This window comes from Phycodurus eques, chromosome 23 (genome assembly GCF_024500275.1).
Source record: "Phycodurus eques isolate BA_2022a chromosome 23, UOR_Pequ_1.1, whole genome shotgun sequence".
Classification (NCBI taxonomy): domain Eukaryota; kingdom Metazoa; phylum Chordata; class Actinopteri; order Syngnathiformes; family Syngnathidae; genus Phycodurus; species Phycodurus eques.
The window spans coordinates 15,129-27,424 of NC_084547.1; the positions used below are offsets into that span (position 1 = coordinate 15,129).

The 12,296-nt window shown below is 46.3% G+C and overlaps 2 non-coding genes across 2 annotated transcripts; one reads left to right on the forward strand and one right to left on the reverse strand.

Moving 5' to 3' along the window:
• Positions 1 to 234: 234 nt before the first annotated feature.
• Positions 235 to 307, reverse strand: trnav-uac (transfer RNA valine (anticodon UAC)). Its single transcript has one exon. It is a non-coding gene; the product is annotated as a tRNA-Val (tRNA).
• Positions 308 to 1,009: 702 nt separating this feature from the next.
• Positions 1,010 to 1,082, forward strand: trnav-cac (transfer RNA valine (anticodon CAC)). The gene has a single exon. It is a non-coding gene; the product is annotated as a tRNA-Val (tRNA).
• The last annotated feature ends 11,214 nt before the right edge of the window (positions 1,083 to 12,296 follow it).

The following is a 12,296-nucleotide window of genomic DNA, read 5'->3' on the forward strand; positions in this document are numbered from 1 at the left end:
TAACCGGACTGATTTCGTCTTTCTTACGTTGCATCTACACCCAAATGTCACCCTGTGTTGTCCTCCAAAATGACAGCATTTCTCCTCCACATTTTGGACAACTCTGTCTCCCTTGTGTCTATATCGCTGACATTTGGAACATCTGAGAAGTCCTTCCGGAAAAATCATACTTTTGCGTCAGTTGAGACGTATAACGGGACCAACAAACCACAGACAACAGCTCGAAAGATAAGCTGTTTCCACACAGTTTCAAACCGAGGACCTTTCGCGTGTAAGGCGAACGTGATAACCACTACACTATGGAAACCGCTGCTGCAGATATGACCCAAGGCGGACTGGGCCACCACATGCTTAGGGGAGCTGCCAGCCACCAAAACAAAAGTGCATTTAATTGTTTTGCACCCTAAATCATGGTGGAATCAATAATCTAAAAATAAATATAAACAAATCCTAAAACTAAAAAGAGGAAACAAGGATAAAAGAAACAGAGTCACGACTACCATCTACACATCCAGGAGAAACAAGTCATCAGGGGCCTCATGTACAAAAACTTGCGTGGATTTCCTACTGAAACATGGCGTACGCTCAAATCCAGAAAACGTCTGCACAAAAACGTGGTGTATGTTCTTTCTCACGGCAAAGTTCAGATGTATCAAGAGTGAAAGGAGCGTGCGGTGCCTCACGCCAACTTCATGGCTGGCGTACACTGTTTTTGCAGCTGTTGGTGCTTTGGCGACACTTGGAGGTGATGCTGGGAAGGGTTAGAGAGACACATGGGCCTGTGCACTCAGAGGATGTGACCAAAACCGCGGTGGCTGTTGGAATTTCTTTGCATGCCCTCTGGCCTCAGACCTTTCCAAGACTAGTGAGGAGAAGCGGGACGTAAGATGAAAGAATGAATCAATGATTGATTACTCCACGATTTACCGTCCAAAACGTCAAATCATCGGGTTGCTGGCTGGCAGCTCCCAAAAGTACTGTTGGGGCGGTTATACAAAGAAAGCCAGCAGTTTCCATAGTGTAGTGGTTATCACGTTTGCCTCACACACAAAAGGTCCCTGGTTTGAAACCGGGTGGAAACAAGGCTTGTTAGTTGTTTTTTCTTTTTATCTGCCATGAAACACTATGGGGAGAGATTTGTGTCCAAATCTTTGACACAAATATACCTTGTGTTTTTTTTATGTTGTCTGTTCATTTATCATGACTTATCATTTGTAAATATTGAATTCTGCTTGTGTATTGTTGGTGGTGCGTTTGTAGATCAGCGCATTTATTTTTGAGACAAACGGAACGCAGCTTTTAAGATACACACACGCACAGGTTGAGAATCTTCACACGCAGCCTCTCGATCCTGATTCCCACTTCACTGGCAGAACTATTCACGGTGTCCGAGCAGGAGCTCAAGATTTGATTCCTGACGGTGCGAAGATTTTTGTCGAAGCTGTTTTTCAAGGCAGAATAATTATCCATCCATTTTCTGAGCCGCTTCTCCTCACTCGGGTCGCAGGCGTGCTGGAGCCTATCCCAGCTGTCATCGGGCAGGAGGCGGGGTACACCCTGAACTGGTTGCCAGCCAATCGCAGGGCACATACAAACAAACAACCATGCGCACTCACATTCACACCTACGGGCAATTTAGAGTTGTGGGAGGAAACCGGAGTGCCCGGAGAAAACCCACGCAGGCACGGGGAGAACATGCAAACTCCACACAGGCGGGGCCGGGGATTGAACCCGAGTCCTCAGAACTGTGAGGCTGACGCTCTAACCAGTCACCCACCGTGCCGTCGCAGAACAATTAAAATAATAATAATAACCAGGCCTTGCTCATACTATGTTTTGAACGAGGAACCTTTCACACATGAGGTGCACACACACACCACTACGCTACGATAACTTCCACTGCAGAACATCACCAGCAAACAACAACAACAGCTGCCTGACAAGCAAGAAAAGCTGTTTCCACCCGGTCTCGAACCGGGGACCTAGGTGAATGTGATAACTACTACACTGTGGAAACTGTGGTGGCTGTTGTACCCAATAGCGGACATTCAGTTTTTGACAGACCAGCCCACCAAGTAACCAACTCACAAGCAGAATTTAATACTTACAAATGATAAGTCATAATGGAGTTTATTTAAGCATTACTGAAGTCCGAATTCTTTTGAGAGGACCAAGTGTTTTGATCAGTTATCAAGCCAACCATCTTTTCTTTGTATTTCTACATCAATGGAATTCCTACAGCCATTTGTGATTTGAAGGAAGGAAACAAGGAAATATATCCAATACAGCACTCTTAATTGGGTTTAATACCATATGCAAAGCTGTACACGAGTTAGCCAGGAGTTGAAACTAGAATCTTTTGATCCGTAGTCAGATGCTTTATCCATTGCGCCACTTGCCCCACAAAGGTATTGGACCCCTGCAAGTCCCTGTGGAGGATTTTCATTGTCCCAGCAGCACCTGCAGCAAAACGTAACTGCAGAAGTTCACTCTTGCCGTGACTGGGATTTAAACCGGGCTTGTTCCGGCCACAACGAAGAGTACTAAATACTATACGATGGGTTGATGGAACCTATCTCTCAAAGTATTTTCTGTCATTATGATTAGAAATGGGGGACCAATGCTCATTTTGCCCAGTTGTATTCGGAATGTTGTTCTTTCGGTCACGACCCACTGCTCGTGACCATAGGTGAGGATAGGAATGTAGATCCATCCATCCATCCATTTTCTGAGCCGCTTCTCCTCACTAGGGTCGCGGGCGTGCTGGAGCCTATCCCAGCTATCAACGGGCAGGAGGCAGGGTACACCCTGAGCTGGTTGCCAGCCAATTGCAGGGCACATACAAACAAACAACCATTTGCACTCACATTCACACCTACGAGCAATTTAGAGTCTCCAATTCATGCATGTTTTAGGGATGTGGGAGGAAACTGGAGTGCCCGGAGAAAACCCACGCAGGCACGGGGAGAACATGCAAACTCCACACTGGCGGGACCTGGGATTGAACCCAGGTCCTCAGAACTGTGAGGCTGACGCTCTAACCAGTCATCCACCGTGCCGCCGGAATGTAGCTCGACCGGTAAATAGAGAGCTTCGCCTTTCGGCTTAGCTCCTTTACCACAACAGACTGATAAAAAGTCCGCATCACTGCAGACGCTGCACCTATCTGCCTGTCGATCTCCCGTTCCATTCTTCCCTCACTCGTGAACAAGACCCCAAGATATTTGAACTCCTCCTCTTGAAGAAGGATCTCATCCCCGACCTGGAGAGGGCACGCCAGCCTTTTCCGACTCAGGACCATGTTCTTAGATTTAGAGGTGCTGATTCTCATCCCAGCCGCTTCACACTCGGCTGCGAACCGCTGCAGTGAGAGTTGGAGACTAATGAAGCCAACAGAACCACATCATCTGCAAAAAGCAGAGATGCAATACTGAGGCCATCAAACCGGACCCCCTCTTCGCCTCAACTGCGCCTAGAACTTCTGTACATAAAAGTTATGAACAGAATCGGTGACAAAGGGCAGCCTTGGAGGAGTCCAACCCTCACCGGGAACAAGTCCGACTTACTGCCGGCAATGCGTACCAAACTCTGACACCGCTCGTAAAGGGACCGAACAGCCCGTATCAGGTAGTTCGGTACCCCATACTCCAGAAAAAAATATTCAATTGTACAGGCCCGGTCTGTCATTAACTCCATGTCCACTCTTGGGTCCTACAATCTGCACAGCTTCCATAGTGTAGTGGTTATCGCGTTTGCTTAACATGCCAAAGGTCCCTGGTTCGAGACTGGGTGGAAACAGCTTGTTTTTTGTCTCTCTCTCGTCAGAGCTGTTGTACGTGGTTTGCTGGTCATGTTGTAAATCTCAAGTGGAGTGGAAGTTACTGTAGTTTAGTGGTGATCATGTGCACCTCACATGAAAGGTCCCTGGCTTAAAAGTGGCTGTGAACAAGGCCTTTTTTTTTAAATAAATTTTTATTATGATACATCTGCCATGAAAAGCAATTCACCAAAAGGTGAAACTGGCAAAAACCTTCTCACCATGGGGGAATCGAATGCCAGTCTCCTGCGCGGACACCGTGAATCGTTCTGTCAGTGAAGGGGAATCAGGATTGAGAGGCCGGAGACTGGAGGGCAGCCGGACGGCCAGCGTTCCAGCGGTGATGGAGCCGGGAGACATCATCTTTGCTTTTTTCTTTTTTGGGAGTGCAGGGACATAATGAAATTAATGTAATGCTATGTAATACCGTCAATAAAAATGAACATTGAGAAATCAATTTAGAGACATATTTAAGGTCATGGAGCCTGGACATAATGAAATTACTTTCCATTTACATAATGAATAGGTGTAACATACGCTGACAAATAAAACATAAAACTAATGATTCCTTTGGTTTGGTTTTACAAACATTCGTTAAGTTTGGAGAAGAGGAGTGTGGAGGAGTAAATACAAATGTTTACCACATTTTAATATTGTGCAACCGATGTACATGTTCAAAATAAGTAAATTCGAAGGACTTTTTTTCCCCTGTCTTTGCTTAAATTGTGGTTAGATTTTGAAGGAACCATGTATTTTATAATCACCTATAACTCTCGAGGTTCCATGCGTGTTCGTTTTCGTGGAAGAACTCCAATTATAACGTGTTACAAGTCAACCAATTTATTCCTGACAGAGGAGTCTATACATTTTACAGAGCTCTGGGACAGCAGCTACGCTTATCCTTGCCTCAGCAAAGACAGCGCAGACTGAACAAAGCTCTCTGTTCTTGCACCCGACTAATACAATGTTTGAAAGTGGAAGTGAGGGATTGCTGTCATCTGATTGGTCCAACGCCGACTGTTGTCCTCATTGTCCTGCAAAACGATGGCCATTTGCCGTCTCCACAGTCTTGCATCTAATGTTTATAGTGGCTCCCCGCAGTCATTGTCTTCCTTGACATCTGGTTTCTGCTGGATCAGTATCCACCCTGCTGGGAGCTTTCATGCATCACCCCCCCACACCCTTATCTGATTTACATTATATGCTATACTGCAATGAACATCCTTGTCTACCCTCCAAACCAGTTCCCCAATGAAACTCTATATTCTCTTCAATCCCCCAAGTTGATCTTCTGATAATCAGAGATCAACAACCCCTATACCTGCAGCCTATTTCACTACAATACTCAATAAAACCTAGTCTAAACACAGCAAATGCAAAAAAAACTTAAGAAGGGGATACAAAGGCGTCGATCAAGGCAGCGAGCGCGCCCATGGCAGCCCTGTCCTCGTCCAGGGGCAGCAGCTGATATTGGCCGTAGGGGTCCTTCCCCACAAAGGCCTTGAGAGCAAACCTGAGGACAAGACTCCTGAGGAAATGAATAAAACACCCCCCACTCCAGTCACGCTCCCAGGTGAAATCCGCCATATGGTTGCTCTCCTGCTGAGAGAGAGGCTTGATCACCGTGGGGGTTATCATAGAAACCAATGCACAAGTGCCTGTCCATCCACTCCCTAGCAAGTCCCATAACAGAACACCACAAATCAGACCTTTTCTGACTCAATCGGGCCGCATCATAATAATCAATAAAAAGCGTGAAATTACAAAACTGTGGATCCAGGTGTCCAATTGATCGGGAAAGTTTGTTATTTGGGCCCAAAGTGGGCCCTCGAATTTAGTAGCAGCAGTAAACTTTACCTGCTTCCAGCATCCTTTCCCCCAGCGTAAAAGCATTCTGAAATAGATTCCTGTAACTATAATCAGGTAGATCACCAGAGTCATGCTTATGACCTTCTTTGGCCAGACATACAGGATGTATATACTCCCCCCCCCCCCCCCCCACCCCCATGTTAAATGACCAATTTAACACCAAAACACAGTATCCACACACAACACCATACACAAACAAGCAGGTCGTCTCCCCCGTCGCAGAGGCCCCTGACAAGACCTGCAAACAAACCCTCATATAAATTAATCACAACTCTGCAAAAGATATTCCTGCCAAAGGGGTGGACTACATAATTCCTGTATACATACTCCAGAGAAGGGACAAGTCTGCAATTGTCACCCAACATTAATATTATTCCCCAACCAATTGTTAACTTGTCTGACAAAAGTGTTAATGTCAATAAACCAAGAATCACATAAAAATCAGTGTTAAGTCAGCACTCCACCATCCTGCAATACAACAACACTATCCAGCTGCATCCTCCTGGGCGTCCTGTAAAATAATGTTATTTCAACAAATCAGTCATTCAACACTCTGTCGACCGTATTCTCTCGTCAGTCACACTGTCCTTGGTAACTAAAAAAAAATGTAAAAAACACAAAAAATGACTCCCTCTGACACACAAGTTAACACATCTTTCATTACTTTGCAATCTATGTCAAAGCCCCTCTTCTAGGCACAAACAAGACTAAAGCCATCATACGCGCTAAAGTGCTTCTCACGATCCTCTATCACTTCAAGTGCTCTCTAAGCATCCATCCATTTTCTGAGCCGCTTCTCCTCACTAGGGTCGCGGGCGTGCTGGAGCCTATCCCAGCTACCATCGGGCAGGAGGCGGGGTACAACCTGAACTGGATGCCAGCCAATCGCAGGGCACATACAAACAAACAACCATTCACACTCACAGTTACACTTACGGGCAATTTTAGAGTCTCCAATTAATCTACCATGCATGTTTTTTGGGATGTGGGAGGAAACTGGAGTGCCCGGAGAAAACCCACGCAGGCACGGGGAGAACATGCAAACTCCACACAGGCGGGGCCGGGGATTGAACCCCAGTCCTCAGAACTGTGAAGCTGACGCTCTAACCAGTCGTCCACCGTGTCGCCACTCTCTCAGCAATACATATCAAATCCCATTCACCATCTCAGATAGCAACTTGCACGTCATTTATTCAAACTCCGAAACGTTTTCTGACACCAAAAACCTCCGGTATTGTTTTCAGGCTGTTATCCTTCTCTGGTCCGCTCTGCTGACCCGGATGTAGAAAATCACGATGCCACTCTGGCTTGATCACATCCGCCGGGCACACGCCTTAATTGATCTATTATTTAATTTATCTTCCAGAATATCATATTATTTATACATACAATATGTACACCTTATTTATTTAGTTAATAAATATAATATCATGGGTACCCTTTGAAGCGGTTTATAACGATTTACATATATAGTCATACAATTTTATGAATCAAAGTTCTAAGGTTTACTTTGTATTGTGTACACAATTTATAAACCGTATCGCACAGAATATTTATACCATTCACACTGTCCATGTTTTTTTTTTTTACAATAGAGGCCTGCACAGGACATGTTTGTGACAAGTAGAACCACTTGTCCCATCTGATTACTCGTGGAAACTCATGCGTCGGGAGATAATGGTTAATCAGCGCTTTGACGACAGACGCCGCGTTTTCTTTTGCACAAAGATAGCCTTTGGGCCATCCAGAAAAAGTGTTGACAATCATTAATAAGTACTTTATGCCTTGGACTGGGACCACCATTGTCGGTTCAGTCCATTACCACCATCATTTGGATGTCGGCCCATCTCAGTGTGTTGCAATTCCTTCTTCATTGTAGGGCAAACACTGAAATCTTGACATATATCACAAAAAATACAAAAATCTTTTACCTTACGCAGAAGATCAAGGTGCCACCAAAAGCACAGCTTGTACAGCATTGACACATAACTCTTATGTGCCGGGTTGTATGCTTCCTCAACCACTAACAACATAATCTTTCCTGTAGTTAAGACCAGTCTCCTAGGGGCTCTCGTCGGGCCAAATCACAGCTTCTCCTTGTCCTCTTACTCAGCATATTTCTCTTGCCACTCACATTTGTCTTCCTCTGGCGCCGCGCACTACATCAACTGTTACTGCAGGGAGAAAGTCAATTAACTGATCCCGTTTAACAACATAGTTACCTTCAGCATCCATTTGTTAGCCTGTTACTTTTTATGCTGCAGCATCAGCACCGTTAATAAATAGTAACACTCTGACTTTCAGATACCTCCAGTGCCCTGCACATGGCCAGCAGTTCTGCAGCTTGAGCGGAGGGTTTCATAACATCATTGATGGACCAAAGCATTTGGAATTCAGAATTTGGGTTTAGGATAGGGATACTAAGGATAAGGATACTACGGCACGTTAACAAAAGCAGTCGGGTCTACCTCAAATGTTACCGGAGTCACGGATGTACATAGACCCCCATCTGCAGGCCCCTCGAACCACAGTGAGTCCGGCAGCGAGTTCAACAGCTGTGGGGCGTCCTCATGGTCCGAGAGCTCTCTGCCATGGAATTGCGCTAGTCACATGCTCCAACATTCCTCGTCTACCGTGGCACCCTTAAGACAAAAACATTCAGTACTAGGAAAGTACAACACATTGTATTTGACCTTGTTGCCAATCATTTGCCAAATGGCATTTTCTTACCATCGGTCCCAGTTCTCAGGCTTCATGACCTAGTGCCAGTACAAGTGGAAAAAGTGTGGAAAAGATGTCAAACTCATCATAAACGACTCACTCTGCTCTGGCTTCAAGGTGGAGGCAGCTGCCACACCTTGCTTGCCGATGTAAATACCTTTACTATTGAGCATCCAGTTTTCCTCCTGTATTGACTCAAAAGCTTCTCTGTAAACCAAATAGTCATTTTTATCATAGTACAGTGTGAGATGGAGGGGATCGATCGGAGGGCTGTAGGAGGCAAGAGAGTCGATTCAGGGCTTCCACCGCAGGAAGGCCGAGTAGACGCCGCCTCCCTCCTTGGTTTCTGCGGCGGTCGCTTCTTGTTGTACCATGTTCCATGCGGTGGACAATTTTCTACTCTCAGTTCATCACAGTCCCATCGGGCAACCGTATCGTCAGTCCGTCCGGGCTACAAAGGATGGTAGCCCTGGTTTTGATAAGCAGATCTCTGCCCATCAGATTCACTGGAGCCCCCACCACCCTTTCATCAGGACAAACTGATGTTCATCAGAATCAGAATCAGAATCATCATTATATGCCAAGTATGTCCAAAAAACACACAAGGAATTTGTCTCCGGTAGTTGGAGCTGCTCTAGTACGACAACAGACTTTGGAGACAGAAAAGACATTGACAAAAAAAAAAAAACAGTCACTGAGCAGTAAAGGGTTGCTAGTTATCTGGTAATGCCGGTACATTATTTTTTTTTTTTGACAATTGTGCAAAAAGATGCAGAGTCCTCTAGCACTTAGAGCAGTTCGAATGACTAATATTGCAATAGTACGGTGCAATGACCATTGTGCAAAGGGCGCTGAGACTTCAAGCGAGTAGTGCGATAATCTGGGACAATGTTGGTTGTGCAAATGTTGCAGATACGACTCAATCAGTGTGCAGATGGAGCAGATGCTACTCTGGCATGAGTGGCCAGTATATGCAAATAGTGCAGCGTGGCGAGACTACTACAGTGAGTGCACAAGTAATACATAATTGGCCCCACAGAAATGTGACAACAAACTCAAGTAAAAAAATTGCCAGCATGTTGTCATGAAATTGTAGGTTAGGTGTTTAAGAAGTTGATCGCAAGAGGGGAGAAGCTGTTGGAATGTCTGCTAGTTCTAGTTTGCATTGATCGGTAGCGCCTTCCTGAGGGAAGGAGTTGGAAGAGCTGGTGACCGGGATGCGGAGGGTCCGAGAGGATTTTGTACGCTCTTGTCTTAGTTCTGGCAGCGTGCAAGTCCTCAAGGGTGGGTAGGGGGGTACCGACAATCCTTTCAGAAGTTTTGATTGTCCGTTGCAGTCGGAGTTTGTCCTTTTTTTTAGCAGCACCAAACCAGACTGTGATGGAAGAACACAGGACTGATTCGATGACCGCTGTGTAGAACTGTCTCAGCAGCTCCGGTCGCAGGCCGTGCTTTCTCAGAAGCCACAGGAAGTACATTCTCTGCTGGGCCTTTTTGAGGACGGAGTTGATGTTGGTCACCCACTTCAGGTCCTGACAGAAAGTAATTCCCAGGAACTTGAAGGTTTCGACGTTTGACACAAGGCAGCTGGACAACGTGAGGGGCAGCTGTGGCGAAGGATGCCTCCTGAAGTCCACGATTATCTCTACAGTCTTGAGTGTGTTCAGCTCCAGATTGTGTCGGCCGCACCACAGCTCCAGCCGCTCCGCTTTCCTGTCGATATGCAGACTCGTCACCGTCCTTGATGAGGCCGATGACAGTGGTGTCATCTGCAAACTTCAGGAGTTTGACAGTCGGGTGCGCTGAGGTGCAGTCGTTTGTGTAGAGAGAGAAGAGCAGCGGAGAGAGGACACAACCTTGGGGCGCTCCAGTGCTGATGCTGCATGTGGATGAGGTGCCCTCCCCCAGCCTGACCTGCTGTGTCCTGCCCGTCAGAAAGCTGTAAATCCACTGGCAGATGGCAGGTGAGATGCTGAGCTGGAGAAGCTTGGATGAAAGGAGTTCAGGGATGATGGTGTTGAACGCTGAGCTGAAGTCCACGAACAGGATCCTCGCGCAGGTCCCTGCACTGTCGAGGTGTTCTCGGATGAAGTGCAGTCCCATGTTGACTGCATCATCCGCAGACCTGTTCGCTTGGGAGGCAAACTGCAGAGGGTCCAGCAGGGGACCTGTGACGCTCTTCAGGTGGTCCAGCACGAGACGTTCAAAGGACGTCATGACCACAGATGTCAAGGCGACAGGCCTGTTGTCATTTAGACCCGAGATTGCAGGTTTCTTAGGGACTGGAATGAGGGTGGAGCGTTCGCACAGTTCCAGAGATCTACTGAAGATCTGTGTGAAGACTGGAGCGAGCTGGTCCGCGCAGACTTTGAGGCAGGATGGGGACACATGGTCTGGGCCTGCCGCTTTGTTAATCTTTTGTTGTTTGAAGATGCGTCTCACATCCTGTTCATGGATGGTTAACGCAGAAGTCAGAGGTGTGATTGTGGTCGGGGGTGCGGCCGGATGGGTGTGGGGTGTGAAAGTGTCCTTTTCAAATCTGCAGTAGAAGGCATTCAAGTCGTTGGCTTGTGTGCTATTGTTCTCATCTTGGGGGGATCGTCGCTTGTAATTTGTCAGCGATTGGAATGCATGCCAGACTGATTTAGAGTCGTTAGCGCTAAACTGTTTTTCCAACTTTGCTACATAGTTCCTCTTTGCAATGTTAATTTCTTTAGTCAGCTGGTTTCTAGCTCGATTATACAGTGCCATGTTCCCGCTCTGATATGCATCCTCCATAGCTTGGCGAAGCTGCTTATTTTTTGCAGTGAACCACGGCTTCTTGTTGAATGTGTGAAATGATTTTGTTGGTACACACAGATCTTCACAGAAACTGATATAGGATGTAACAGTGTCCGTATATTCATCCAGGCTGCCAGCTGAATTTTCAAAGACACTCCAGTCTGTGCAGTCTAAGCAGCTTTGAAGTTCCATCTTTGCTTCGTTGGTCCACTTTTTCACTGTTTTCACTGTAGGGTTCGCCCATTTAAGTTCTTGCCTGTACGTCGGTATTAAGTGAATTAAGCAGTGATCAGACGAGCCCAGGGCTGCACGAGGTATAGCACGGTATGCGTTTTTTAGCGTAGTGTAGCAGTTGTCTAAAATGTTATTTTCCCTGGTAGGACAGTCGATGTGCTGCTTGTATTTAGGGAGTTCGTGGTTGAGTTTAGCTTTGTTAACTGAGTGTCGAGCACAGATCAATGCACCTGAATGCATGGCAATGCCAGCAAGACGGTTTGCTGGTCCTGCTAATGGATAGCACGAGAGCAACAGTTTCACTCGTGTAGTGGTTGTTATGTTTGCCAAACACGCGTAAGGAACACTGGAAGTGGAGGAGAACACAAGAGAGTCAGTACAAATGCGGGTAGCCAAGTAATCAATCGAACAATAGAGAACGAATCACAAGAGTGCCACGGACGATACTTCTGGTTCTGGATTCCTGGACCTGACAGGCTTACTGTATATGCAGGGAGTGATTAGTGCTGATTGAGAACAGGTGCGCGGGTGAGGAGGTGATTATTTCTAGGTTCAACTCCTGGCTAACTCGTGAACAGCTTTGCATATGGTGTTAAACCTAATTAAGAGTGCTGTATTGGATATGTTTCCTTGTTTCCTTCCTTCCATACTTCCTTTCCTTCCTTCAAATCACAAATGGCTGTAGGAATTCCATTGATGTAGAAATACAAAGAAAAGATGTTTGGCTTGATAACTGCTCAAAACACTTGGTCCTCTCAAAAGAATTCGGACTTCATCCATCCATCCATTTTCTGAGCCGCTTCTCCTCACTCGTGTTGCGGGCGTGCCAATCCCAGCTTTCATCGGGCAGGAGGCGGGGTACACCCTGAACTGG